At 39.5% G+C, this 26,703-nt stretch overlaps 1 long non-coding RNA gene across 1 annotated transcript in view; it reads right to left on the reverse strand.

Moving 5' to 3' along the window:
• Positions 1 to 26,703, reverse strand: part of LOC118147782 (uncharacterized) — a 348,784-nt gene that overhangs the window by 294,280 nt on the left and 27,801 nt on the right. Inside the window, exon 2 of the long non-coding RNA XR_008476798.2 lies at positions 25,771 to 25,839. This is a non-coding gene — a long non-coding RNA (uncharacterized LOC118147782). The remainder of the gene's footprint in view (positions 1 to 25,770; positions 25,840 to 26,703) is intronic.

Genomic DNA, 26,703 nt, shown 5'->3' on the forward strand with positions numbered 1-26,703 from the left:
AGCCACCATGCCTGGCCAGTTAAATGTTTGTTATTTGTTTTTTGTTTTAAGAAAAAAAGGTTGCCACTGACACCATCGAATGCTGCACAAAGTTCAAGCAAATTTGGCGTTAGCAAGACCAGATTCAGTGATCTTCAGGATACAAAGACCAGATTAATGGTGGATTGACAAGTAATTGCAAGATGAGGAAATGAAGACAAAGAATGACAATTTCATGCATGTTGGCTGTAAAGAATAGGAAAGATACAATAGTAGTTGAAGGAGAGGTTATAATAAAGGGAAGACAAGAGACTTTGATTTGTCTCCTTTATTCTGATTATGCTACTTTAACAAAAGAAAAACATACTCTATGCCAAGTCTAGCTACCACTCAAAAACACTGTAAAAGCTATGGTCAAACAGAATTTGAAGGCTACATAGGAAATCAAGTTTATCTTTGGCCTAGAATGGGAATCTGGAATATATAGTGATTTTGCAGACCTAGGACTTTCATATTCATATATATTCACAAATGCATTTAAAGGATTTAGATATTTATTAATTTTAGTATAGACTATTGAAACACATCTATAAAGTTTCCCTAGATTACACTTTTAATATTTTTTCACTATTTTGAAAATGAGATGCTAAAGTAGTTGATGATAAATGACATTGCTTTTAAGTAACATTTGACATGTTAATTATTTTTCTTCTTGATTCTCCTATTTACAATGTTTTAGTATTTATGTGTGTTTCAGTATTTTGAAACCAGATGCTACATTTTATGATTTGATGAATTCCAGTTCATTCTAAACATCTAACAATGCAGACTTAATTTTTTGTTAAATATCATAGTGATGTTCTCAAGAGATATTAAATGAATGCTATCGGTTCAAACTTATTACAAAGAAGGTATTTCTAAGAAACAAAAAAAAAATAGGTTGATACTTTACCATCTAAAAGTTCACTTAAAAATTTATCAATTTTTGGAAAATATATAAAGCTAAGCATCTTGATCAATTGGCTTTTCCCTGGAAATGGCAGATGACTATCTAAATATATCTGACAAACAAGTTTAACTTCACAAGGTGAAAATTTGAGAAAGCCTGGTCTGCCAGTGAGCATAATATTAGCTCAGAAAGCCTGGTATTGGGTTAATTAATCTTTTTGGAGGTCACTGTATAGAGAAGATGAATTGTGTAGGCCTTGGTTAGGTGTCCCTCCATAAATTCAATGAGCAAAGCATACTGTAATTCAACCACCTCTTTTTTAAAAAAAATACTTTAAGTTCTGGGATACATGTGCAGAATGTGCAGGTTACGTAGGCATACACATGCCATGGTGGTTTGCTGCACCCATCAACCCATCATCTACATTAGGTATTTCTCCTAATGCTATCCCTCCCCTAGCACCCTACCCCACAACGGGCCTTTGTGTATAATGTTCCCATTCCTGTGTTCATGTGTTCTCATGGTTCAACTCCACTTATGAGAACATGCATGTTTTGTTTTCTGTTCCTGTGTTAGTTTGCAAAGAATGATGGTTTCTAGTTTCGCCCATGTCCCTGCAAAGGACATGAACTCACCCTTTTTATGGCTGCACAGTATTCTATGGTATATGTGCCACATTTTCTTTATCCAGTTTGTCATTGATGAGCCTTGGGGTTTGTTCCAAGTTTTTGCTATTGTGAACAGGGCTGCAATAAACACACGTGTGTATGTGTCTTTACAGTAGAATGATTTATATTCCTCTGAGTATATACCCAGTAATGGGATTGCTGGGTCAAATGGTATTTCTTGTTCTAGATTCTTGAGGAATTGCAACACTGTCTTCCACAATGGTTGAACTAATTTATACTCCCACCAACAGTGTAAAATCATTCCTAGTTCTCCACATCCTCTCCAGAATCTGTTGTTTACTGACTTTTTAAATGACCACCATTCTAACTGGCATGAAATGGTATCTCACTGTGGTTTTGATTTGCATTTCTCGAATTACCAGTGATAATGAGCTTATTTTAGTATGTTTCTTGGCTGCATAAATATCTTATTTTGAGAAGTGTCTGTTCATATTCTTCACCCACTTTTTGATGGGGTTGTGTTTTTCTTGTAAATTTAAGTTCCTTGTATATTCTACATATTAGCCCTTTGTTAGATGGACAGACTGCAAAAATTTTCTCACATTCTGTAGATTGCCTATTCACTCTGATGATAGTTTCTTTTGCTATGAAGAAGCTCTTTAGTTTAATCAGATCCCATTTGTTAATTTTGGCTTTTGCTGCCATTGCTTTTGCTGTTTTAATCTTGAAGTCTTTGCCTATGCCTGTGTCCTGAATGGTATTGCCTAGATTTTCTTCTAGGGTTTTTATGGTTTTAGGTCTTACATTTAAGTCTTTAATCCACCTTGATTTAATTTTTGTATGAGGTGTAAAGAAGGGATCCAATTTCAATTTTCTGCATATGGCTAGCCAATTTTCCCAACACCATTTATTAGAGAATTCTTTCCCCATTGCTTTTGTCAGGTTTGTCAAACATCAGATGACTGTAGATGTGTGGCATTATTTCTCAGGCATCTGTTATGTTCCATTGGTCTATATCTCTGTTTTGGTACCAATACCATGCTGTTTTGGTTGCTGTAGCCTTGCAGTGTACTTTGAAGTCAGGAAGCATGATGGTTCCAGCTTTGTTCTTTTTGCTTAGGATTGTCTTTGCTATATAGGCTCTTTTTTGGTTCTATCTGAAATTTAAAGTAGTTTTTTCTAATTCTGTGAAGAAAGTCAATAGTAGCTTGTTGGGGATAGCATTGAATATATAAATTACTCTGGGTAGTATGGCCATTTTCACAATACTGATTCTTCTTATCCATGAGCATGGGATGTTTTACCATTTGTTTGCATCCTCTCATTTCCTTTAGCAGTGGTTTGTAGTTCTCCTTGAAAAGGTCTTTCAGATCCCTTGTGAATTGTATTCCTAGATATTTTGTACTCTTTGTAGCAATTGTGAATGGGAGTTCACTCATGATTTGGTACTCTATTTGTCTATTATTGGGGTATAGGAATGCTGGTGATATTTTGTGCATTGATTTTTCATCCTGAGACTCTGCTGAAGTTGTTTATCAGCTTAAGGAGATTTTGGGCTGAGACGATGGGGTTTTCTAAATATATGGTCATGTTATTTGCAAAGAGAAACGATTTGACTTCCTTTCTTCTTATTTGAATCCCCCCTGACTGCTCTGGCCACAATTTCCAATACTATGTTGAATAGGAGTGATGAGAGAGAGCATCCTTTTCTTGTGCCAGTTTTCAAAGGAAATGCTTCTAGCTTTTGCCCATTCAGTATGTTATTGGCTGTAGGTTTGTTATAAATAGCTCTTATTATTTTGAGATATGTTCCCTCAATACCTAGTTTATTGAGAGTTTTTAGCATGAAGGGCTGCTGAACTTTATCAAAGGTCTTTTCTGCATCTATTGAGATAATCATGTAGTTTTTGTCATTGGTTCCATTTATGTGATGGATGTTTACTGATATGTATATGTTGAACCAGCCTTGCATCCCAGGGACAGAGCCAACTTGATCATGGTGGATAAGCTTTTTGATGTGCTGCTAGATTTGTTTTGCCAGTATTTTACTGGGGATCTTTGCATTGATGTTCATCAGGGATACTGGCCTTAAGTTTTTTTTTGGTTGTTGCGTGTCTGCCAGGTTTTGCCATTGGTATGATGCCAACCTCATAAAATGAGTTAGGGAAGAGTCCCTCTTTTTCTATCATTTCGACTAGTTTCAGAAGGAATGGTACCAACTCCTCTTTGTACCTCTGGTAGAATTCGGGTGTAAATCTGTCTGGACCTGGGCTTTTTCGGTTGGCAAGCTATTAACTTCTGCCTCAATTTCAGAACTTGTTATTGGTCTATTCAGGGTTTTGACTTCTTCCTGGTTTAGTCTTGGAAGGGTATATGTGTCCAGGAATGTATCCATTTCTTCTATATTTTCTAGTTCATTTGTGTAGAGGTTTTTACAGTATTCTCTGATGGTAGTTTCTATTTCTGTGGGATCAGTGGTGATATCCCCTTTATCATTTTTAATTTGTGTCTATTTGACTCCTCTCTTTTTTCTTATTAGTCTGGCTAGCAGTCCAACTATTATGTTAACCTTTTTTAAAAACCGGCTCCGGGCCGGGCATGGTGGCTCAAGCCTGTAATCCCAGCATTTTGGGAGGCCAAGGTGGGTGGATCATGAGGTCAAAAGATCGAGACCATCCTGGTCAACATGGTGAAACCCCGTCTCTACTAAAAATACAAAAAATTAGCTGGGCATGGTGGCGTGTGTCTGTAATCCCAGCTACTCGGGAGGCTGAGGTAGAATTGCCTGAACCCAGGAGGCGGAGGTTGAGGTGAGCTGAGATCACGCCATGGCACTCCAGCCTGGGTAACAAGAGCGAAACTCCATCTCAAAAAAAAAAAAAGGCTCCTGGATTCCTGGATTCCTTGATTTTTCTAAAAGATATTTCTATCTACTTCAGTGCTGTTCTGATCTTTGTTTTTTCTTGTCTTCATCTATATTTTGAATTTGTTTGCTCTTTCTTCTCCAGTGTTTTGTTTGTTTTAGAGATGGAGTCTTGCCCTGTCACCAGGCTAAAGTGCAGTGGTATGATCTTGGCTCACTGCAACCTCTGCCTCTCGGGTGAAAGTGATTCTTCTATCTCAGCCTACTGAGTAGCTGGGACTACAGGTGCATACCACCACACCCAGCTAATTTTTATATTCTTAGTAGAGACAGGGTTTCACCCTGTTGCCCAGGATTGTCTCGATCCCTTGACCTCATGATCTGCCCGCCTCTGCCTCCCAAAGTGCTAGGATTATAGGCATGTCCCATCGTCTCCAGCCTCTAGTTCTTTTAATTATGATGTTAGGGTATCAATTTTAGATCTTTCCTGCTTTCTCTTGTGGGTACTTAGTGCTATAAATTTCTTTTAATTATGATGTTAGGGTATCAATTTTAGATCTTTCCTGCTTTCTCTTGTGGGTACTTAGTGCTATAAATTTCTTTCTAAACACTATTTTAGCTAGGTTCCAGAGATTCTGGTACATTGTGTCTTTGTTCTCATTGGTTTCAAATAACTTGTTGAGTTCTGTCTTAATTTGTTTATTTATAGTAGTCATTCAGGAGCAAGTTGTTCAGTTTCCATATAGTTGTGTGGTTTTAAATTAATTTATTAATCCTGAGTTCTAATTTCATTTCACTGTGGTCTCAGAGACTGTTATAATTTCTGTTACCTTGCATTTGCTGAGGAGTATTTTACTTCCAATTATGTGGTCAATTTTAGAATAAGTGAGACATGGTGCTGAGAAGAATGTATATTCTGTTGAGTTAGTGTGGAGAGTTCTGTAGATGACTATTAGGTTCACTTGGTCCAGAGCTGAGTTCAGGTCGTGAATATCCTCATTAATTTTCCATCTCATTGATCTAATATTGACAGTGGGCTGTTAAAGTCTTCCACTATTATTGTGTGGGAGTCTCAGTCACTTTGTAGGTCTCTTAAGAACTTACTTTATGAATCTGGATGCTCCTGTATTAGGTGCATATGTATTTAGGATAGTTAGCTCTTCTTGTTGCATTCATCCCTTTACTATTATGTAATCCCTTCTTCGACTCTTTTTATCTTTGTTGGTTTCAAGTCTGTTTTATCAGAAACTAGGATTGCAACCCTGGCTTTTTTTTTCTTTCCATTTGCTTCGTAAATATTCCTCCATCCCTGTATTTTGAAGCTATGTGTTTCTTTGCATGTGAGATTGGTCTTCTGAATATAGCACACCAACGGGTCTTGACTCTAACAAATTTCCAGTCTCTGTCTTTTAATTTACCCCATTTACAGTTCAGGTTAATATTGTTATTTGTAAATTTGATCCTGTCATTGAAATGCTAGCTGGTTATTTTGTTAGTTGATGCAGTTTCTTCATAGTGTTGATGGTCTTAACAATTTGGTATGTTTTTGCAGTGGCTGGTACTGGTTTTGCTATTACATGTTTAGTGGTTCCTTCAGGAGCTCTTGTTAGGTAGGCCTGGTGGTGACAAAACCTCTCAGCATTTGCTTGTCTGTAAAGGATTTTATTTCTCCTTCATTTACGAAGTTTAGTTTGGCTGAATATGAAATTCTGGGTTGAAAATTATTTTCTTTAAGGATGTTGAAAATTGACCCCCACTCTCTTCTGGCTTGTAGGGATTCTACAGAGAAATCCACTGTTAGTCTGATTGGCTTCCCTTTGTGGGTAACTCGATCTTTCTCTCTAGCTGTCCTTAACATTTTTGCCTTCATTTCAACCTTGGTGAATTGGATGATTATGTGTCTTGGGGTTGCTCTTCTCAAGGAGTATTTTTGTGGTGTTCTCTGGATTTCCTGAATTTGAATGCTGGCCTTTTTTGCTATGTTGGAGAAGTTCTCCTGGATAATATCCTGAAGAATGTTTTCCAACTTGGTTCCATTCTCCCTGTCACTTTCAGGTACACCAATCAAACATAGGTCTGGTCTTTTCACATAGTCCCATATTTCCTGGAGGCTTTGTTCATTCCTCTGCATTCTTTTTTCTTTAATCTTGTCTTATGAAGTTTAGTTTGGCTGAATATGAAAGCTGTTCTTCAATCTCTGATATCCTTTCTTCTGTTCAATAGATTTGGCTATTGATACTTGTATATGCTTCACGAAGTTCTCGTGCTGTGTTTTTCAGCTCCATTAGGTCATTTATGTTCTTCTCTAAACTGGTTATTCTAGTTAACAATTCCTAACCTTTTTTCAAGGTTCTTAGCTTCCTTGCATTGGGTTAGAACATGCTCCTTTAGCTTAGAGGCATCTGTTATTACCCACCTTCTGAAGCCTACTTCTGTCAATCCTTCAAATTCATTCTCTGTCTAGTTTTGTTCCCCTGCTGGTGAGGAGTTGTTACCCTTTGGAGAAGAGGCATTCTGGTTTTGGAATTTTCAGTCTTTTTGTTCTGTTTTTTTTTCCTCATCTTCATGGATTTATCTACCTTTAGTCTTTGACATTGGTGACCTTCAGATGGCATTTCTGCATGGACGTTCATTTTGTTCATGTAGATGCTATTCCTTTCTGTTTGTTAGTTTTCCTTATAACAGACCCCTCTGCTGCAGGTCTGCTGGAGTTTTCTGGAAGTCCACTCCAGACCCTGTTTGCCTGAGTATCACCAGCGGAGGCTGCAAAACAGCAAAGACTGCTGCCTGTGTTTCTTCCTCTGGAAGCTTCATCCCATAGGGGCACCTGCCAGATGCCTGCCAGAGCTCTCCTGTATGAGGTACATCTACCCCTGCTGAGAGATGTCTCCCTGTCAGGAGGCATGGGGATCAGGGACCCACTTGAGGAGACAGTCTGTCCCTTAGCAGAGCTCAAGTGCTGTGCTGGGAGGTCTGCTGCTCTCTTCAGAGCCAGCAGGCAGGAACGTTTAAGTCTGTTGAAGCTGCACCCACAGCTGTCCCTTCCCCCAGGTGGTCTGTACCAGGGACATGGGAGTTCGATCTATAAGGAACTAACTGGAGCTGCTGCCTTCCTTTCAGTGATGCCCCACACAGAGAGGAAGAATCTAGAGTGGCATTCTGGGTACAGTGGCTTTGTGGCACTGCAGTGGGCTCCACCCAGTCCGAACTTCCTAGTGGCTTTGTTTACTCTGTAAGGGAAAAACCACCTACTCAAGCCTCCATAATGGCAGATGCCCCTCCCCCCTACCAAGCTCAAGCATCTCAGGTCAATTCAGACTGCTGTACTAGCAGTGAGAATTTCAAGCCAGTGGATCTTATCTTGCTGGGCTCCATGGGGGTGGGATTGACTGAGCTAGACTACTTGACTCCCTGGCTTCAGCCCTCTTTCCAGGGGAGTGAATGGTTCTGTCTAGCTGTCACTCCAGGTGTCACTGGGGTATGAAAAAAACTCTTGCAGCTAGCTCCATGTCTGCCCAAATGCTACCCAGTTGAGCGCTTGAAACCTAGGGCCCTGGTGGTGTAGGTATCCGAGGGAATCTCCTAATCTGTGGATTGTGAAGACCCTGGGAAAAGCAGAGTATCTGGGCTGGAGTACACTATTCCTCATGGCACAGGTCAGGACTTCCCTTGGCTAAGGGAGGGAGTTCTCTGACCCCTTATACTTCCCAGGTGAGGTGACACCCCACCCTGCTTTGGTTCAACCTCCCTGGGCTGCACATACTCTAACCAGTCCCAATGAGATGAGCCAGGTACCTCAGTTGGAAGTGCAGAAACCACCCACCTTCTGTGTTGATCTTTCTGGGAGCTGCAGACCAGAGCTATCTCTCTTCGGCCATCTTGCCAGCCACCCAACCACCTCTTTTTGGATAGACATTATAAAAGTCTGAATGCACTTTTTTTTTAGTTGGAAAAATGCTGAAGCACCATTGCAAACAGTACCAATAAGTTTTCATAAGGGGATATGTTCATTGCTAGAGCAAGTACAATAGTTAATTGTAGAATCTAGGTAAAAAATATACAGATGTGCATTATAAGTACTTACAACTACACTATATAAAAAATTTTCAAGATAAAATGTGGGAAAAAGGTTTTTAAGCAGGTTAAATATGATTTAAAATATAAAACTGAGCACTAACAAAATATAAACTGTAGTTAAAATTCCAAATTAGCAGACAATAAAAAGTACTAATCAACCTTATGAATGCAAAGTTTGGAAAATACAAAAATAAACATAATCTGAGCAAAAAAAGTCACTACAATTATTTTTATAATAGCTAGCTATAGGATGCCTATAATATATACAACTAAAACAAAGCATAGAGAAAGGTTAAAACAAAATAAGGAAAAAAGAAAATATAAAGAAATACCTTCAATAATTCTACAGAACAGGAAATAAATATGTGGCCTTCCTTTGAATGAAAATCAAGAGAATGGTTCCCTTTGCCTCTACAGATGTTTTACTGTCAGCTTTTTCTTCTTCGAGGTGGAGTCTTACTCTGTGCAATCTCAGCTCACTGCAACCTCCACCTCCTGGGGTTCAAGCTATTCTTCCACCTCAGCTTCCCAAGTTGCTGGGAACACAGGCACATGCCACCATGCCCGACTAATTTTTGTATTTTTAGTAGAGAGGGGGTTTCACCATGTTGGCCAGGATGGTCTCAATCTCTTGACCTCATGATCTGCCCACCTCAGCCTCCCAAAGTGCTGGGATTACAGGCATGAGCCACTGTACCAGTCCAACTTTTTCTTCTTTAAGCAACTTAGGAATCAAATTGAATAGGAAACCAAGGAGTAACTTGAAAGGCTCAAGTTAAAAGTGCTGATTTGCACTCTAGTGAATTTTATGGGCTTTGTTGTTTTCTGAGGTTTCTCTGCAACCTTTACTTCTAAGTGCTCTTTGTAAGTCTGAAGAGCAACCACATGCTGAATTTTCACTTCTTAAAGTGCTTCTTATTGCTTTGGATTTAGGATGTTAGCAGTTTACATACCTATAGCATACTGATCTACCTAGTGCTTAATTCTTCCTAACAATTCAGAAGACTGGTATTATACCAAATAATAGGACATGGTAACAACAAGATGGCAGGTGGAAGATGCAGCCAAGCAGGTCTTTTGCCTACATGATACCACACCATTGCCTAAGGGCTTACTAGTATTAAGAGGCAACCTCAACAAAAGAAACATCCTGCCTGCCTCCAGTTCCTGACCTTGCCACTTGGATATTCTAACAGCTGTGTGAGATCAGGCAGGTCAGCCAGCACCTCTTACTTAGCAGTGGGTGTCTGCAAAATATTTCACTTCTACAATAGGTGGGGGCTATTATATGATAAAATCTTGTTCAGATGTGAGGATAAATGTAACCTACACCTGCTCACAAATTTTGATGATGCACTACTGGTAGGAGAAAGCAATAATCACAAACAGATATCATTTGTTGCTTAAAAATAGTCAAAATATACATGGAAATAAAACAAGATGATTTCTTAAAAGTTGTTAGAACTGAAGTAGTATAAACGTCCTAATCATTATTGTCTGGGCCCAATTTAAAAACATCTAATGGTGTTCATTTTGTTTGTTTGTTTTTAATGCTAGACACTATGTTAAGTGATTTGGGAGGATTGTTTTATTTAGTTTTCATAACCTTCTTTGTAAATCCCAATATTATCCCTTTTTACAAAGGAGGAGACTGATGCTCAATGTGCCTTAAGAACTTACTATCTCTGTGACCCTTACATGTATCAGAGCCAGGGTTTTGACAGGTCCAGTTTGACACCCAATCCAGTGATTTTCTCCACCCAGCAGTACAGACTCCAAGAGCATTGTATTGGGTTACTAAAGTTACATAAGAAGTTGAGACAAAGTTGCATAACATATGGAGTTCGGCAAATATTAAACTCTTATTCTAAATTCTAAAACAGTTAAAGATATTTATGAAAAAAACTGCGTAACATAGCATATTGCTCAAATTTCAGAACTCTGAAATGAGTTAAAATCATGGTGGATGCCATATTTGCTTCCTGTTACAATTAAAATTAAAAATAACCCTCTCTCTACTATATGTAACTATATAAAATATATAGTACATAATTACATAAAATGAGAAGCACATATATGTTACAGAATAATATTGTTACACTGTCCCATTATTAAATCAATGCTTCTCATTTTATTTTTCTTTATCTATTTGGTTTTTCTCCCACCTGACACTCTTTCTCCCCAACAATTATATTTTCCTAGACTCCCCAAAGACAGAGAGCAGGAATGCAAGACATTAGCAAATAACAGTGAGCTCCAGTGCTTCCCCCACCCCTGCCACTTTCTGTAAGTTATTTATTATTCCTTTGATAATTTAAGAGAATTAAAGAGACTTGGATCTTCTTTCAAAGTTACATTGAAACAATCATTTTTAAGTGAAAACTCCAGCATCATAAAAATTACAGATTTTTTTAAAGTTCACTAAACCTAATCAAATTTGTCTTAAAGTTAATAGGCATTATTATGAAGACCAATATTATGTATATGGAAAAATTGTGAAAAGTTAATACAAGTGTTCTATTTATCCAGAAACTGATTATCTGGCAAATTCAGTCTATTCTTGAAGCAGCCAATAAGATAGATCAAAAATATTTAATCAATCAAAAAAGATTTCTGGAAGTCACAAACACACATGACCAAAGAGGCCATACTAATGTGGCACGTGAATCATGTGAGTCAGTGGGCATGATGGGGACCAAGGATGCAGTGTCTAAAATGGGCAACAGCTGCTCATCACAATTGTGTTTTTGCTGAGTAGGACCAAGGTCATAGGATCTTCCAAGTTCCAAACAGAGGGAAAGCTTCCAAATGTTTCATGTGACATTTCTTCTTATAGCATTGCACAGGGGGAAACAAAAGCATTTCACAGCAGGTTAGGGGGGATCTTTGCCATCTAAGACACAACATCTGGATGCCTCTGAACTCTGTGCTAGCTCTACTTCCTATCTATGCATGGACACCTAGGAGATTTGAGTGATTCACCCAAAGTCAGACACTTAGGGGATAGAACTGGAAAGAGAACCCGGGTCTCCTGTCAACCTCATGCTCTCTATATATCCCTGCCTTCAGAAGAGACAACCAATGAATTTTCTCAGCAACTGTTCCTCCAGCATATCACAGCAAGCCCACCATTGGGCCATCCTCTGGGAAATGGGTAGAAAGCAAGTAGTAAATGTGAATGACACTGCACCAAGCCCTCTGTGTTCTTCAGTCAATCATGCCTGCATCATTTTTCACTTTGAAATGACAGTTTATCCTCAGAAGCAGGATTTTCGCAACAATGAAGGGGATCTACTTAGGTGTTTTTACCATTAAGCAAATTGAGAACTAGTCTTGGGAAAAGAATCTGTTTAGTGTCATTGAAACACTGCCCAAGGCAGAGGGGGTGGGAACCAGAAACAAAAACTAATATTAAAATTAAGCTACAAAGATGACGTTTTTCTTCTCAAAGTACTTTTCAAAATTGACAAAGCCATAAACCCCGATCAAGAACATCTCACAACCTGAAATCCTCCAAAGGAAATTCTTCCTCACTCAAATTGGGCCTTATATTCCCACCACCAGACTCTGACCTCATCCAGAGCAAACCCATGAACGCATGGGTTAAAAATATTATTTAAACATTTCCAAGTACAATAAATTAAAAACTAACAAAAATAAAGTCTGTGCTCATATCGACCAGAATCATCTTTTATAACATCTTCGAGGAACCCAAATAAAGCTTATACAAACTCTAATTTGCCATAATTTTCTGATTCTTGATAATGTTACTATTATATTATTGAAGTATCAAGAGTAATAGGGAAATAGGTTACTTCATGTTAGTATAAATATTGAGTAGCAAAAGCACATGTTTAACACATCAGACATTTCTCTTTGTGACTCTATGAGGGAACTACCATTATCAACATTGTATAGATGAGAAACTGAGGCACAGGGAAGTGAACTAAGTAGCCTAGGTGCAGCACTAGGACTGGAATCCAGAGAGTCTATCATCAGAGTTCAAATATTTGCTAGACCACACTGCCTTATGGTGAGGCATCAGTCCTTCCTCAGCAAGGGGATCTGGGCTTTCTCGTATCTGCTGTGGTAGAAAGGTACCCTGTGAGGGTATTGAAGCCCTAGAAGTCTATATAGGTATGTGTCCTGTTCCTGAGGCTCTCCTCAGAGGTTACATCTACCATAAGGATGGAAGATTCAAGGCTTTCTTTCATCAGAGCACCTCTGAGCTTCTTAATTTGCCATTTAAGGCAATGGGGAAAAGTTTCCATGGTAGAAATAAGTCTGCTTCTGAACTGAAGAGGGAGGAGCAATTATCCACCTAATCTCAAGAATATTCCTTTCCATCTATTAATAGGACACTGCTGAGATGTGTGGGGAAAGTTTGGGAAATAAAAGAGGAAGGAGCAAATAGAGGCCCCACCTCGGTCCAGCAGGCTGCCCAAGACCCCCTGCATATTCCTGCTTATGGGCTTAGGAGAAAGGGAGAAGGGCAGGGGGTGAAGTGTTATTCTGAAAAGAGTCAAGCCAGATTTAAGTCATCAACCTTTATTTTAGCAAGCTCTTTCATTTATCCTCCTGATAATCCCTGGGTGTTGTTATCATTTGACACATGAAGAAATTGAGGTTAAGAGTAGTTAAGCTACTTGCCCAAGATCAAGGCTCTTGGTAAAAGAGTCAGAAAGCAAAACCTCAGATCTATGTGAACTAGTCCAGTGCTCTGTACAAAAAAAAAAAAAAGCAGCCCCCAAATCATTTCTTTTTCAACAAAGACCAGCCTGAAAAATAGAGCTGCAGACAGATAAGCAAGCTGGAAGCTTTCATGGGGGAATGCCAACAGCTGTGCCAAAAGAAAAGGGCTATCTGGAAGACAGGCATGTTCAACATGTAGGCATCATCTTCCTTTTTGTCACCAAATGTACAGTAAGAAACAGGCAACATGGCACCAGCCAGGTAAAAAACCCATCTGCATGATAAAAGATGAGCCAGATTTTCACACGCTATACAAATGACACACCTGGCCCAACCAACATTTCGTGACTTATGTAAATCAGACACCACCTGCTCAAGCTCACCTATAAAACCTTCTGCATTTCATTGTGGAAGTGGCAACTCATTTTCTCTGAGACCTCTCTCTAGCGAGAGAGCTTTTCTCTTTCTTTTGCCTATTACATTTCTGCTCTGAACCTCACTCTTATGTGTTCACATCCTAGTTTTCTGTGGTTGTGAGACAACAGATCTTGAGTATTTAACTCAGACAACAATGCTGCCTCACTACAACCCCCAAAACCAGAGCAGAAGCCAACCCCAGGCTTCAGATCACCAATGACAAAGCTCAAAATGCTGGACAGCATCTACCTCAACCTGTGCCCTGCCCGAGAAAGTGAAAGGAGAAATCACAAGTTCAGAAGCTCAAGGTCAAATAGAAAGTCTCTGTAACAAAGACTAGAATCTACTCTGGCTATTAGTTTGGGATTCGATTCTCTGCTTTCTACTTTCCGGCTATAGCATAGGGATGGCAAGTATAATTTACAGCTCTGGATCAAATGAACTGGGGCTCAAGTTGTGATGCTAATTTGTGACCTTAAACAAGTTATTTAAGTATGTACATTGGTTTGTACATTGGTTTCCTCATTAGCAAAATGGGGATACATATTTAAATATGTACATTGGTATGTACATTGGTTTCCTCATTAGCAAAATGGGGATAGTAATATTGCCTACCTGATAGAGTTATGAAGCATAGAAGCCAGAGTTATTATGCATATAAACACTTCACACAGAATATGACCCAAGGATGTGTTCAATAAATGTTAGCAGTTTATTATGATGCTTATGAAAGTACATTGTAAACTGTGAAGTGCCATTTGGATGTTATTTATTACTACAGCCTAATATTCCTAACAAGTTACTATCCTATATAAATCTATTATCAGTTACATATAATAATAGCATTTAGGCAGTTACAGAAGCCACCTTGTTTCTCATCATTTTTAATATAAGAAACGCAAACTGCACACATAATCCTTTCTAATATTCTTATGTATCACAGTCCAGACCCAGATAGTAAATATGTCTTTGCACAAAGCTACAGATTAGCCAATAAGACAAATGGCCCTCTCTGACAACAGTATTTATTCAAAACTCAATTGAAATATGGCAGTCCACCATTACAGAGAGAGTCCACCATTATACAGGTGGGCCGCCATTGCTGAGGCAGTTCTAACTACACCCCTATAAACAGGACTGCAGGGAAGTTCACACAGTAGGTGGGCAAAGCCCACAGCAGCTCAGCAACACCTCAGCTGACTGACTGTGACTATGCTGTCTCCTCACAGGGCAGGGAATCCCTGAAAAAAGGAAGCAGCAGGACAGAAACTTATAAATAAAGCCCTACCTTCCCAGGACAGAACACCTGGGGGAAAAAAAAAGGCTGTTAGGAGTTCTGCTGCAGCAGACTTAAACATACCTGCCCAGCAGCTCTGAATGGAACAATGGACCTCATAGTTCAGCACTTGAGCACCTATAAAGGACAGACTGTCTCCTCAAGCAGCTCCCCAAATTCTGTATATAAAAAGAATCACCTCATAAAGGAGAGCTCAGACTGACATCTGGAAGGTATCCCTCTGGGACAAAGATAGCAGAAGAAGAAACTGGCAGCAACCCTTACTGTTCTGCAGCCACAGCAGGTAAGCCCCAGGTAAGCAGGGTCTGGAGTGGACCTCCAGCAGTCCTACAGCAGAGGGGCCTGACTGTTAGAAGGAAAACTAAGAAACAAAAAGAAATAACTTCATCATCAACAAACTGGACATCATTTTGTCCAGAGACCCCATCTGAAAGTCACCAACTACAAAGACCACAGGTAAATAAATCCACAAAGATGGGAAGAAACTAGCACAAAAAGGATGAAAATACCCAAAACCAGAATGCCTCTCCTCCTCCAAGGGATCACAACTCCTCACCAGCAAGGGAACAAGGCTGGATGGAGAATGATTTTAATCAACTGACAGAAACAGGCTTCAGAAGGTGGATAATAAGAAACTTCTCTGAGCTAAAAGAACATGTTCTAACCCAATGCGAAGAAACTAAGAACCTTGAAGAAAGGTTTGATGAAATGCTAATGAGAATAAACAGCTTAGAGAGGAATATAAATGAACTGATGGAGCTGAAAAACACAACACGAGAACTTTGCAAAGCATACACAAGTTTCAATAGCCAAATTGATCAAGCAAATGATATCAGAAGTCGAAGATCAACTCAATGAAATAAAATGAGAAGGCAAGATTAGAGAAAAAAGAGTAAAAAGAAACAAACCTCCAAGAAATATGGGACTATGTGAAAAGACCTAATCTATGTTTGATAGATATACCTGAATGTGATGGAGAGAATGAATTCAAGCTGGAAAACATTCTTCAGGATATTATTCAGGAAAACTAGCAAGGCAGGCTAATATTCAAGTCCAGGAAATACAGAGAACACCACAAAGACAATCCTCAAGAAGAGCAACCCCAAGGCATATAATCATCAGATTCACCAGGGTTGAAATGAAGGAGAAAATGCTAAAGGCAGCCAGAGAAAAAAGTCGGGTCACCCAAAAGGGAAGCCCATCAGACTCACAGCTGATACCTCAGCAGAAACCCTACAAGCCAGAAGAGAGTGGGGGCCAATATTCAACATCCTTAAAGAAAATAACTTTCAATCTAGGATTCCATATCCAACCAAATTAAGTTTCATAAGCAAAGGAGAAATAATATCCTTTACGAACAAGCAATTACTTAGAGATTTCATGACCACCAGGTATGCTTTATAAGAGCTCCTGAAAGAAGCCCTAAACATAGAAAGGAACAACCAGTACGAGCCACTCCAAAAATGTACCAAATGGTAAAGGGCATTGACACAATGAAGAAATTGCATCAACTAACAGCCAAAACAACCAGCTAGCATCAAAACGGCAGGATCAAATTCAAACATAACAATACTAACCCTAAATGTAAATGGTCTAAATGCCCCAATCAAAAGACACAGACTGGCAAATTGGATAAAAAGCCAAAACCCACTGGTGTGCTGTATCCAGGAAACCCATCTCACATGCAAGGATACACAAAGGCTCAAAATAAAGGGATGGAGGAAGATTTACCAAGCAAATGGAGAGTTAAAAAAAAAGCAGGAGTTGCAATCTTAGTCTCTGTTAAAATAGACTTTAAACAAACAAAGATCAAGAGACAAAGAAGGGCAGTACATAATGATAAAAGGATCAATGCAACAAGAAGAGCTAATGATCCTATATACATACCTAATACAGGAGCACCTAGATATATAAAGCAAGTTCTTAATGACTTACAAAGACACTTAGACTCCCACACAATAACAGTGGGAGACTTTAACACTCCACTGTCAATAGTAGACAGATCAATGAGACATAAAATTAACAAGGATATCCAGGACTTGAACTCAGACCTGGACCAAGCAAACTTAATAGACATTTACAGAACTCTCTACCCTAAATCCACAGAATATACATTCTTCTCAGCACCACATCACACCTACTCTAAAACTGACCACATAATTGGAAGGAAATCACTCCTCAGCAAATGAAAAAGAACAGAAATCATAACAAACAGTCTCTCAGACCACAGTGCAATCAAGTTAGAACTCAGAATTTAGAAACTACCTCACAACCACACAGCTCCATGGAAATTAACAAATGGCTCTTGAATGTTAACTGGATAAACAGTGGAATGAAGGCAGAAATAAAGATGTTCTTCTAAATCAACGAGAATGAACACACAACATACCAGAATCTCTGGGACACATTTAAAGCAGTGTCTAGAGGAAAACGTCTAGCAATAAATGCCCACATGAGAATCAAGGAAAGATCTAAAATGGATACCCTATTATCAAAATTGAAAGAGCTAGAGTAGCAAGATCAAAAAAGCTCAAAACCTAGCAGAAGACAAGAAATAACTAAGATCAGAGCAGAACTGAAAGAGTTAGAGACACAAAAAAAACCCTTCAAAACAATCAATAAATCTAGGAGCTGTTTTTTTGAAAAGATCAACAAAACAGACCACTAGCCAGATTAACAAAACAGAAAGGATAGAATAATAAAATAGATGAAATAAAAAATGATAAAGGGATATCACCACAGATTCCACAGAAATACAAACCACCATCAGAGATTACTACAAACAACTCTATGTACATAAGCCAGTAAACCTGGAAGAAATGGATACATTCCTGGACACATGCATCCTCCCAAGCCTAAACCAGGAAGAAGTCAAAACCCTGAATAGACCAATAACAAAGGCTGAAGTTGAGACAGCAATTAATAGCCCACCCACCAAAAAAAGCCCAGGTCCAGATGGATTCACAGCTGAATTCTATCAGACATACAAAAAGAGGAGCAGGCACCACTCCTTCTGAAACTATTCCAAACAATCCAAAAAGAGGAAATCCTTCCCAAATCATTTTATGAGACCAACATCATCCTGATACCAAAACCCAGCAGAGACTCAACAAGAAAAGAAAACTTCAGGCCAATATCCATGATGAACATAGATGCAAAAATCTTCAATAAAATACTGGCAAACCGATTGCAACAGCACATCAAAAAGCTTATCCACCATGATCAAGTAGGCTTCATCCCAGGGATGGCAAGGCTGGTTCAAAATATAGAAGTCTACAAACATAATTCACCACATAAATAGAACCGAAGACAAAAACCACATGATTATTAAATAGATGCAGAGAAGGCCTTCAACAAAATTCAACAGCCCTTTATGCTAAAAACTCTCAATAAACTGTGTACTGACTGAACATATCTCAAAATAATAAAAGCTATTTACAACAAACCCACAGCCAATATCATACTGAATGGACAAAAACTGGAAGCATTCCCTTTGAAATCTGGCACTAGAAAATGATGTCCTCTCTCACCACTCCTATTCAATACAGTATTGGAAATTTTAGCCAGAGAAATCAGGCAAGAAAAAGAAATAAAGGTGTTGAACAATGAGAACACATGGACACAGGAAGGGGAGCACTACATACTGGGGTCTGTTGGGGGGAATAGGGGAGGGAGAGCGGGGGAGTGGGGAGTTGGGGAGAGATACCATGGGGAGAAATGCCAGATATAGGTGAAGGGGAGGAAGGTAGCAAATCACACTGCCACGTGTGTACCTATGCAACTATCTTGCATGTTATTCACATGTACCCCAAAACCTAAAATGCAATTTAAAAAAAAGAAATAAAGTCTATTCAAATAGAAAAGGAGGAAGTCAAATTGTCTCTATTTGCAGATAGCATGATTGTATATTTAGAAGACCCCATCATCTTAGCTCAAAATCTCCTGAAACTGATAAGCATCTTCAGCAAAGCCTCAGGATACAAAATCAGTGCAAAAATCACAAGCATTCCTATACACCAATAACAGACTTAAAGAGAGCCAAATCAAGAATGAACTGCCATTCACAATTGCTACAAAGAGAATAAAATACCTAGGAATACAACTAACAAAGAATGTAAAAGGACTCTTCAAGGAGAACCACACACCACTGGTCAATGAAATCAGAGGGGACACAAACAGATGGAAAAACATTCCATGCTCATGGTTAGGAAGAACTAATATCATGAAAATGGCCACACTGCCCAAAGTAATTTATAGATTCAATGCTGTCCCCATCAAGCTACCAAGGACCTTTTTCACAGAACTGGAAAAAACCTTAAACTTCATAGGGAACCAAAAGAGAGCCTGCATAGCCAAGTCAATTCTAAGCAGAAAGAACAAAGCTGGAGGCATCACACTACTGGACTTCAAACTATACTACAAGGCTACAGTAATCAAAACAGCATAGAACTGGTACCAAAACAGAGATAAAGACCAATGGAACAGAACACAGGCCTCAGAGAAAACACCACACATCTACAATCATCTGATCTTTGACAAACATGACAAAAACAAGCATTGGGGAAAGGATTTCCTGTTTAATAAATGGTGTTGGGAAAACTGGCTAGCTATGTGCAGAAAGCAGAAACTGAACCCCTTCCTGACACCTTACACTAAAATTAACTCCAGATGGATTAAAGACTTAAACATAAGACCTAACACCATGAAAACCCTAGAAGAAAACCTAGGCAACATCATCCAGAACATAGGCATAGGAAAGGACTTCATGATTAAACCACCAAAAGCATTGGCAACAAAAGCCAAAATAGACAAATGGGACCTAATTAAACTCCAGAGTTTCTGCACAGCAAAAGAAACTGTCATTAGAGTGAATCAGCAACCAACAGAATGGGAAAAAATTTTTGCAATCTACCCATCTGACAAAGAGCTAATATCCAGAATCTACAAGGAACTAAAACAGATTTACAAGAAGAAAAGAAGCCCATTCAAAAGTGGGCAAAGGATATGAACAGACACTTTACAAAAGAAGACATACATGAGGACAACAAACATATGAAAAAATGCTCATCATCACTGGTCATTAGAGAAATGCAAATCAAAGCTACATTGAGATACCATCTCACACCAGTTAGAATGGCAATCATTAAAAAATCTGGAGACAACAGATGCTGGAGAGGATATGGAGAAATAGGAACACTTTTACACTGTTGGTGGGAGTGTAAATTAGTTCAACCATTGTGGAAGACAGTGTAGCAATTCCTCAAGAACCTAGAAATAGAAATTCCATTTGACCCAGCAATCCCATTACTGGGTATACATCCAAAGGATTATAAATCATTCTGTTATAAGGACACATGCGCATGAATGTTCATTGCAGCACTGTTTACAATAGCAAAGACCTGGAACCAACCCAAATGCCCATCGATGATAGACTGGACAGGGAAAATGTGGCACATATATACTATGGAATACTATGCAGCTATAAAAATTGATGAATTCGTGCCCTTTGTAGGGACATGGCTGAACTTGGAAACCATCATTCTCAGCAAACTGACACAAGAACAGAAAATCAAACACCACATGTTCTCACTCACAGGCGAGTGTTGAACAGTGAGAACACATGGATTCACGGAGGGTAGCATCACACACTGGGGTCTGTCAGGGGAAACTAGGGGAGGGACAGTGGGGGATAGGGAGTTGGGGAGGGATAACATGGGGAGAAATGCCAGATATAGGTGATGGGGAGGAAGGCAGCAAACTACGTTGCCGTGTATGTATCTATGCAACAATCTTGCATGTTCTTCACATGTACCCCAAAACCTAAAATGCAGTAATATATATATATAAGAAATATGTAGTATAATAAAAATTTATATTTCATCTTTGTCCCAGAGTCCCTGGCACAAAGCTCCTAACACCTTTAGAATTTCTTCAGCAGTAAGAAAATCTTTTGTGATTTACAATGAGCCCCTTAGAGCATGCCTGCCTCTATGCTAATGAGGAGACTCATGACAAGCCCCCGTCAATAGCTTCACAATAGGGGCTGGTTACAGAAAGTCCAAACATGTTTACAGAGTAGGAACTATCAGCCCTATCCTCCAGTCACTGGAGATGAAAGCCAAACTGGAAATTGAGTTCAATCATATGGCCAGTGACTTCAAAAATCACATTTACATTACCAAAGCTCAATAAAAATTCAGAAAACTGAGACTTGTGGAACGTCCCCTTGGTGACCACATTGTGTTTAGGAGGCTGGCACACCTAGAGAGGGCATGGAAGTGCTGAGCCTCTTCCACAGCCCTGTATCTTACCCTTTGCATCTCTTCCACTTGGCTTTCCCTGAGTTATATCCTTTATAATAAAACTGTTATCACAACTATAGTTCTTTTTTGAGTTCTGTGAGATGTCATAGCAAATTATCAAATCTAATAGGGTAACTTCATCAAAACTTCCAAATGTCACCAGCTAGGCAGAAGTGCAGACGGTTTGGGGACATCTGGAATTGAGAGCTGGCATGTGAAGTAGTAGGACTGAGCCCCCCATCCTACGGGGTCTGTGCTAGCTCTGGGTAGTTACTATCTGAATTCAATTGAAGATTCCAGCTGGTGTCATTCCACTGCTGTTGGAATGACACAGAATACAGTTGCTTTCATGTTGAGCCTTCATTTATATGTTGGTAACCGAGCTGGTAAGAGTTCTCTAGTTCTACTACTTCTTATGATGAATAGATTTCCCCAGAGCAAAAAAAGAGAGGTTGTCTGCACCCTCTATCCTTGGGCTGTGTCTGAGGTTATGGAGATACAAAGCAGTTACCATAAAATCTAAAGCAGAATTTTAAAAGCAACCTCAATGACCTACCAAATATTTGACTTATTTTGTCACCCCTGGTTAGGGTAAATCCTTCTAGTTGTAAATTGAGAAAGATGTGTTTGCTTCCAAGGCATTGTACAGAAATACAGGTTAGCTGCAGATCCAGGTAACTTTAAGGCAGCATGGGGGGTGGAGCAGAGTCCTTGATTTCCAGTCTTGGTTTTGCCTCTTAGAGTTTAAGTGGCCTCACCGAGGTCACACAGCCAAGCAGTTTCCATTTCTTCATTCATACAGTGAGGAAGGTGTGTGAATTTTGACAGTGTGTTCTAGGAGTCACTTGTGTCGAATTCACCTGGTATGCTTAGAAAGGCAGTTTATGTTGCCCCATATCTGTTGACTCAAAATATCTGGGGTTTGGCACCCTGCAATCTACATTAACTGATAAGCCTCCTGGGTGACTCTGAAGCCCAGTAAAACTAATAACTGCAAGACTTCTTTTCATTCGATTAAAGTATTTTATAGCATTATCTCTATCACATCATTTTTGTAAATGTAAAGTAAGTTATGTTTGGTCAGGGCATCAAGGAGGCAAGCATCATGTATTCAGTATTAATTAGTCTTGCTAAGTATTGATATGGAGAGGAGATAGGGAATTACTGGGTAGAAGAGAGTGGTTCCCTGGCAAAGGCCACACCCTCAAGCCTGAAAACCAGCAACCCTAAGTCAGATCAGGCATTCCTATTTATAGGCCCAAAAAGTTGCCTTTTGGTCTGCTATGCCCCATATCCTGTACCCATATAAACCCCAAACTCTAGGCTTCAGAAGCAGGATATGAGCAGAACAGCAAAATGGGACGGCAGAGAAAGAATGTCTGAATGTCAGGAGGAATTCAGCTGGGGATGATCAGAGGACTGGCTGCTGAATGGCCAAACTCCAAGGAAAGATCATCTTTCCACTCCATCCCCTGTCCAACTCCCCTCCACATCTCTCCCACTGAGAGCCACTCCACCCAATAAAACCTAGCATTCACCATCCTTCAAGTCTGTGTGTGACCTTATTTTTCTGGGACACTGCAGGAGCTCAGGATACAGAAAGCTTTCACACTGTCCCCCAGCCCTTGCAAAAAGGCAGAGGGTCCACAGGGATAGTTAACACTGAAGCCATTCACAGACTGTAAGGCTAAAAGGGTGTACTGTAACACATGCCCACTTGGGCTCCTGCACCTGTCTGTGTGCTCCCCCCTCCTGTAAGAGGTTTGAGCAGCAATAAGCCACACCCCTGTCACACATCCTGTGAGAGGGGTCAGGGAACTCTCCCATTTCAGTATGGCTAGTTAGATTAAAAACAACAACACTTTTGCAGTGTGCCCATCTACATAATTCTCTCTGATAATTCACAAAACCTCATTGTACACCTTCATCTTTGTGATAGTTTCTTTTGTGTGAGTTTATTCACATAATGGCATTATCTTTTCATTTAATTGGTCTACATAGTTCCAGCCTCAGAAGTAAATCTCCTCTAATTCTATACCAAACCAGTTATAATCTTCTTGACTTTTCACTAATTTCGGGCAATGGGCAAATACATTTAGTTAATGCATTGATACAGTATTTTAACCATCAAGGAAGTGCTCAGTAGAGTGACAAAAGAATTTGAGTGATTCGGATACTGTTAACAATGCAAATGCATCTGATTCTAAAGATTAGTACTTACTCAAGTCCATCCTTCAAAGGACATCAGCTGTTGCAAAGTTTCAGAATTCTGCTTCTCCTTTTTTGTCTTCCTTGTTTCATGTAATATTTGAGTTGCTATCTGAAGCACTTAGCTGAGGTATTTGGCTTTTTTATTTCCATTTCAAAGTGCCTGGCTTCTACACAGATCTCTTTATATTTTAAATAATATTTACACATTTGGGTTTGCAACCTTCTTAAATTGCATGTTTGGAAAACACAGGCTGACTTAAATGATTCCCACTACCTTCATTTGAGTGGCCACTAAATTGATGCTCCAGTGCTCAGACCTAAGCCGTTTGTCATGGTAAGGTAATTTAAGGTAATGTAAATTTGGCTAAGAAAAGAAAGAATCAGGTTCTCCAGAAGGACTGTAATGGATAAATTAAAATAAAGATTGTCTGGATGGTGAAAGCCACTTATTTTCATTCTTATGAAAGATTCCAAGAGAATCCAAGAATCTTCAACTCAATTTCATTTGTATAAACAATGTCTTTCTGCATGGTAGTTGCATAGAATAGGCTGTATGCGGGTTCTAACCCTTGGAGGGAATGGGTAGGATAGCTTCACAACTTTGAGGCAACCTTTCCCCTACACTATAAAAAAGATGTAACCTTCCTACGTACTCTCTCAACCAGAGCTTCTCCAAGTATGGGCCATTGGGCTGGCCTATGAGTTGTTTATTACTGGTCTGCAACAAGTACTGACATTGAGGGAAAAAAATAAATCAGAATTTATAGAGACTGAAAGAACAATTTTATGCCTAATAAAAACAAATTATATTTTGTATAGATTTTTGTTTCTTTTCTTTTCTTTTCTTTTCTTTTCTTTTCTTTTCTTCCCTCCCCCCCCTCGGGACAGAGTCTCATTCTGTTGCCCAGGCTGGAGTGCAGTGGTGCGATCTTGGCTCACTGCAACCTCCACCTCCTGGGTTCAAGCAATTCTCCTGCCTCAGCCTCCTGAGTAGCTGGAACTACAGGCGTGCACCACCACGCCCAGCTAATTTTTGTATTTTTAGTAGAGACAGGGTTTCACCATGTTGGCCAGGTTGGTCTTGAAGTCCTGATCTCATGATCCACCTACCTCGGCCTCCCAAAGTGCTGGTATTACAGGCGTGAGCCACTGTGCCCGGCTTCATTTTTCTCTTATTTTTATTGTATTGTAAAAGTGTTAGCATATAGTGGACTGGACATTTTTAAAGACCCTTTATCACAGTTTGAAAAGCATTTCTCTATGTAACAAACAGCTTGCACTCACCTATCATGAGAAATCTTAAAGACCACAGACACCCTCCCCCAAGCCATGATGTGCTGATCTGTACAAATTCTAACGGCATATGTATCCCATATACTTTAATAGTTGCAACACAGAGATAGGAGGTGACTTTGTGTCATTTATGCCAAAATTTGGTCAAGAGCCAGAACTCAGAATCTCTAATATGAAAGTTATCAAATAGCAGAAAATACAGAACAGAGATGGATTTCACTGTTATCAGCCTCAGTTCTTTGAGCTCAGCATATTTACAGAATCACAATCCCAGTAACCTGTACCTATGGGGGATATGCATGTTCCTTTTAGGAAATACAAAACATGCTCATCAGGATTGACCACAATGAGGGGATGAGGTATGTAAGCTGCAGAGATTGTGGGTGCATCACTGAGCACTTCACCATTCCCTGCCTACAACTTCTCTAAATGAATTAATCGGCTGAGGAGCTGGACATCCTGCAGGTGGGAAAGACTTCTCATAATATACCCGGAACATGGTATACAGTCTAGGAAACTCATGGACTGAACTGAGTCCATGAGCTTCTTTCTAGTCCCGTTGCTCAAAGCCATCATTCTCTCGGGGGTAGGGGAGGATCTCTCCGGATTAACAGGGAGAGAGATAGGGTAGTGGCCTCCAGTTGATTGTATATTTGAATATTTAGAGGTCATAGCCATTGCCTATTCCTACAGCTTTTGCCAATCAGTCAAAACACAGCTTTCTAAATGATCTTTTAAATTTAATATAAAAATAAAGTGCAGGAGAATCCTTAATATTCCTTCTCCAGAGATAATGTGCAATACTCCAAGAAACCATGCACTGAGAAATGGGAGAGTGGGTTTCCATGATTGTCCCATCTTTCCATCTACTTCACACACAAAGAATTTCAATCACTTACTCCCTGTGCGATGCAAGGAAGGGATCACTTCCTCTCTTGGGCCTGCATAGGCCACAGAGCTGCCTATGAGTCTCTCCAGATGACAACCCAGGTCTTCCAACCTCAAATCTCACACCCTTTCCAATTCTTTGATCTATTTTAAAAAATAAATTCTGTACTTACTGACACCAGTTGAAAGCAGCGATGTCTTTAACTATTTACACCCAGCAAATGTATTCCATGTCTTCAGTCCTGAAAGAAATCCAAAGAAATGTCATCTTCAAAACTGCTTTTTAAAAAATATTAGAACTTGCTTTTGCCATTGATGTTTATGTGCCTGCGTAAGTGGGCTAAATGGTTAATAACTGTATATCCATTAAAACTGAGTGGTAAAATAAACACAACCACTCAAAGAAACTACTCTGGAAAGCCAAGAATTTTCAAAGTGTGTGTTGGTTTTTTTGTTGTTTTTTTTTTTTTTTTGAGATGGAGTCTTGCTCTGTTACCCAGGCTGCAGTACAGAGGCGCAATCTCGGCTCACTGCAACCTCCATTTCCCGGGTGCAAGTGAGTCCCCTGCCTCAGCCTCCCAAATAGCTGGGACTACAGGCGCACGCCACCAGGCCCAGCTAATTTTTTGTATTTTTTAATAGAGACAGGGTTTCACTATGGCGAGATGGTCTCAATTGATCTCCTGACCTTATGATCTACCCGCCTTGGCCTCCCAAAGTGCTGGGATTACAGGTGTGAGAACCACTGCGCCTGGCCTCAAAGTGGTTTTAAGTACAGGGATAATTCAAGAAGGTGTGCCACTGATAGGAATGAGTTGACGCTATCTTCAATCAGTACACTGGCCCAGGAAAGCCAAATCTTGCATCCTTCCCAGAATCTTGCACTTCTGAGAGGCTCATTACTGGGTGGGAATTGTGTTGATATAACACAGTTAATACAATAAGTTATCCAATGTTTGCATATCCTTAACTTTTTTCTCACGTTTTCCTTCTTCCCCAACTCCCAAAATTAGTGTTTGCTTTTTAGGATTGACCCTACTGTTCACCTTTATCAGTAAATTGTTTTTAGCATTAAAGTTTTTGACCTTGTAATCACTAGGGAGATC

The sequence above is a fragment of the Callithrix jacchus genome, chromosome 15 (genome assembly GCF_049354715.1).
Source record: "Callithrix jacchus isolate 240 chromosome 15, calJac240_pri, whole genome shotgun sequence".
Classification (NCBI taxonomy): domain Eukaryota; kingdom Metazoa; phylum Chordata; class Mammalia; order Primates; family Cebidae; genus Callithrix; species Callithrix jacchus.